This window comes from Pinus tabuliformis, chromosome 9, assembly GCF_031772625.1.
Source record: "Pinus tabuliformis cultivar Carrire ecotype Pingquan chromosome 9, CPIR1, whole genome shotgun sequence".
In the NCBI taxonomy this organism is placed as follows: Eukaryota; Viridiplantae; Streptophyta; class Pinopsida; order Pinales; family Pinaceae; genus Pinus; species Pinus tabuliformis.
In genome coordinates, this window is record NC_142307.1 from 1,502,680,819 (window position 1) to 1,502,685,919 (window position 5,101).

Consider the following 5,101-nt stretch of genomic DNA (forward strand, 5'->3'; position numbering starts at 1 on the left):
GGAGGAGTGATCAAATATTGATCCAGGACCTTAATGATAGCTCAAATTTCAAAGTGTTCAAAAGTGTGTCAAACCTAAGTGACTGGATAGATCTCGTCTTCCTGATTCTGGTGCCATGAACGGTTCGAAAAATTGATACAATATGAAGGAGTTATTGTAATTTGAAAAGTCCAGTAAACTGCAATTTTTGGACATTTGACCAAGATTAATTTGGTTTTTGGAAATATTAAAAAAAGTATATTCCAAGGAATATTCCTTCGAATATTCCCTAGAATATTCCTGTTTGGGGTAAGTGCTAAACCTTTCCTTAAATGTCTTTCTTTTAGTTCCGTATTGAGCACGTGGGTAGTATTTGAAAAGTGGTAAGCAGTATCTCACGTGCCCTAAAGGCTGGAAATGGCATTTCTCAAATTCACGCGATTGACCTTAGCATTCAACACGTAGCATGGGAAAACTACTTTTCTCGCGCGCTCTCGACCTGATATTGGTCGTGCAAGAATCTGCGTGAGATTGCGCGACAGTGGTTCGATTCGATGGGTAACATCAATGGTGGAGATCGTCCAGGTTAGTTTGTGAGCAGATGATGCGATATCCATTGGACCGAGTGGGATAGATCGACGGTAGAGATTCCCTAACCGCCGAGATTATATTGCCTCATATGAGCGTGCAAAAAATTATTGTAACGACTCACTTCTGATGGTCAACCTGGTGGAGAAAACAAATTTAGGCGGAATTCTAAGTTTAACTGGAGTTAGGTGCAGTTGACCAAATTTGGTGTAGTATCCCTAGGGGATATTGATTAAATGCACTCCAGGAGAAGTTTTCGACCAAAGAGAGAGAGGGAAACAAGACGCTAGCTAGGCTAATTGGAGCCTTCTAAAGCTAATGGAATAGTCTAGAGAGGTTGAGGAGGTACTCTTCATAGAGATTTTCATCCAGGAAGATTTTGGAGCTCAGGGCCACCAGGAGTTGGAGGTAGTTGTAGGAGCTACTAGTACTCATTCCTAGCAAAGCAATAGTCATTCCTGACTGTAATGAGCATTCTGAATCCATTGCAGGGGTTTATAGAAGCATTTGAAGACTTCTAGATGCCGAGATGCTACAGGGAAGTTTTCAGGCAGCCCAGTTTCGGTGTTTGATATGTGTTGGAGAGAGTAGATGAGGTTTTAGTGATAGTTAAAGAGTTCTAAAGGAGTTAGTGCTATCAAGAAGCCTCAGGGTAGCTCAGTGCACTGATTGAAGGAATCAAGTCTAAGGGAGCTTATATCTGTTTTCAGAGTGATGACAGCCATGACAGGGATATAGATGGTATTCTAAGCCCATTGGTTTAGTTCAATAATCTTTGGAGTTAAGTGTGGAACTTGTAAAAGAAACTTTGCCATAATCCCAAAGAGCCAAGTCAAGGTGACAAAAGCTCAAGAAGACATAGCCCATGATATTCAGGTGAACTCCTAGATTAAATTTGTTGTTATGTGTGGTTGTTTATTTGCTGCATTATATGGTTTTTATATGTGTTTAATATCAGTAGAAACAAATGGACTTAAAGCACTTAAACAGTTAAAATGAAGAGACATACACCTGTTTCAAGCATTTAACTCCACAAATTTCATATATAAGCTAGATCATTTATTTGTTTAACTTAGTGGGAGGTTCTTGTAAGCATAACAAGTTAACAAACCCCCATTTCAGATCAATAGGTTGTAGGTGAAGTACTTAAAAAAATGTTGATATGTGGATTCCTTGCAACTATTTGTGAAAGCTTCACAAGTCGAATTAGAGAAAATTATGAGGAATTTGAGGACATTAGATCTAGGGATTAAAAAAATATCAATTTTAAACAATTTGAATAAATTTCTGGATGAAATGGGATGAATTATGGAGTGAACTTACGACCCTAGGATTGGAGGGGTCAAATACAAGCCATTGGATGGATTCCAGGTATTTAGATTAAAAATATCAGATAGTTAATGATCATCAACAACAATAGATCTAATGGCCGATGTTAATTGTGGGGCTATCTCATGCTCAAAATTTAATGAGTTATGCGGGGGGAATCCATGGTGACAAGTAGTGCACCCACTAACTGTTTAGATAAATGGTCAAGCATTGTATATTAATGACCAAGAGTGATCGTGGTGGCCCCCATTGTTGTATCTTTTAACTACATAAAGGGTTGTGGATTGGATTGTCTCCAAACCACCCACATGAAATTAATTATGTAGTTTAATTATTTTTCCCACTTTGCCATATTTGAAACCGTTGTTGGGGGGCACAATTCTACCAATGGTTTCATGTCGGTAACTTCACATGATCATGCAGTCCAGGTGAGGAAGGTGACTTGGTGGACAAATAAGTGGTTGTGAGAGAGACACATATGCATAGCAAAAAAATTATGTTGACATGGAAAATTGCATAGATAGTTGATGTTGAATTCCATCTCAACATGGAATTATCATGGCATCGTCTATTACATCACCAAGAAAAGAACTTGGAGAAATTTTTTGAAATTTTCCCCAAAAGTGAGACAAAATGGATTTTAAGGAATTAAAATTGGAAGGAAACATTCATTCAAATCTTGAAGTGAGTTTACAAAGGTTTCTTCGAGCACAATGAGAACTAAAAACCTGAAAAGTACAAGCAGTTATTTATTTCTCGAAGAAAGCAACAAACACAGAGAGGGGTTCCATTTTTCTAGAGATAGTTACAAAACACACTTATGGGAAAATATGACTTGTCTAAGGGAGTAAATCAACCTAAATTTTAGTAATTTTTTCTAAATTTTTTCTAATTTTATAGGTCATCCACTTGGCATGCATTTTTAAGGGCCTAAACAAAATTTTCAAGTAGCGAAAAACCTTGGCAATTGATGGTGCCTATACAAACACCATCTACATCTAAGGTAGAATATCTTGGATAGAGATTTAAAACAACACAATGTAACCACAAAATGGAGTTAATATGCAAGAGTTATGACCAAAACATTATGAATGAAAAATAAGTCATATAGTCACTTCAAAATGGTGTAATGTAGCAATGAGAACTTACATTGTGGTGTTAAAGTAGTCCATGGAAATATAATTGACTATAAAACCTAGCCATGGAGCTAGATTTCTAAATTTGGGTGTATAATTATTTAGGAAATTAGAAATACTATGTTGTGACAAAACAAAAAAATGGGGGTAAATAAGATATAAGTTTCAATGGGAACACACTAAATATTAGGACTCATATTTGGACAAACAAACGAGTGAAAAAAATATATATAAATGGCGAATACACCTAACAACTCAAAAAAAATTGAGGTAAGCAATTTCTTGATATTTTGAAACAAAGATAATGGGTGGATTATATGGCATGACCAACATGAGGAGTAGGAGAACGGGGATACTGATGGACTCTAAAGTCAAGAAGAAGAGGTCACAACCATGAAACTTAGCATGGGTAATACTAAAATAGAATCTTATGGTCATGAAATGGATAGGCAAAGGGTTAAGGGCATGGAAGAGACCACGAGGAGTCTCTTAGTGGAAATCCTCAACTATAATGCTAATAGAGAGAGATTCGTAATAGAATGAAAAAAAATATATACTTAAGTTTTATATTCTAGGTTTTAATCCTATACATAAATTACCTGCAAATGAATTCTTAAAGAAAAAAAAAATATACAATAGCGAGAACATAAAACAAATATACATATATATCTTTCCCTAGATCCCAAAACCAAGACTACAAAATCAAATTTTATTTTTGTTCCTTTTAATTTTACAATACGTATATTACATGCTGAAGGATTCGTAAACCTCAATCCATTCACCCTTGATTACAACATAATCATAGTTCCCTTCGCCAGATCTACATAATACCATGGACAGAAAATGATCATGTTGAAAACCATGTGCAAAACCCTTGCACAAAACCATGGGTAGGTCATCCCACCATATTTCACTTTTTACCTCTTCCTTGGGTGTGCCCAACTATTATTGGGTCCTCATAGAAAAAAATCTCGAGGAACTACCCCCCTACAAGCCCCCTAACAAGGGGGGTGTATAGCGACTCATTTTAGTCGTGGAAAAAACATAACACATACCCAACATTCTCCCACTTGGAGTTTTCTTTCCACACAGGGGGTCACAAGAGAGATTTTGCATTGGTCCAAGCCTATAATGCCCATTGTTTCTCTACACCAAGAAAAAATCTCAATGCTCACAGACTTCATCAATACATCTGCAACATTCTTCAAAGTGTCCACGTTTATGATCAACACCTGTTTTTACTCAACCATATCCCTCACAAAAGTGATACTAAACATCAATGTGCTTTGTCTTTGAATAATAAGTAGGGTTCTTAGCCAAGAAAATTGCGCTTTGCCTATAACAGTCTATCCTTATAGCTCATTTCACCAACCTGATACTTGAACACAATCTTTGAAACCAAATTGCTTCCTTGCTTGCATGAGTGGAAACCATGTATTCAACCTCTGTACTTTAAATTTCCACTACATACTACCTCTTACTCATCCAAGTAACTGCACCTCCAAATACGTAACACATACCTACTTGTAGATATTCTTTGATCTAGATCTCTAACCCAGTCTGCATCAAAAAATCCATTAATTTCTGAAACTCTGACTAATCGTGGTCTTCCTTGGTAGCACAAACCATAATCACTAGTGCCACGCAAATACATGAAAATGAACTTCACTCTTGTCCAATGCTTCTTCCTTGGTTTCGACATAAACCTACTTAATACTCCCACTGCATGTGCAATGTCTGGTATGGTTCAAACCATTACATACACTAGGCTACCAACTACAATTGCATATGGAACATAGGACATGTCCTCTTCCTCTTCTTATGTCTTAAGACACTCCTCAACAGATAAATTTACACCTACAGGAGTAAGAACCTTCATCGATTTACTATCTTGCATATTGAACCTCTGCAATATTGTCTGAGCATACTTCCTCTAGTTTACCTAGAGATTCCTCTTTTCACGATCTCATTTAACTTCCATGCCAAAAGTATATTTTTCAACAACAAGATCCTTCATGTCGAATTTGGAGGACAAATTGGTCTTCAAATGTTGGATAATTTCTTTGTCA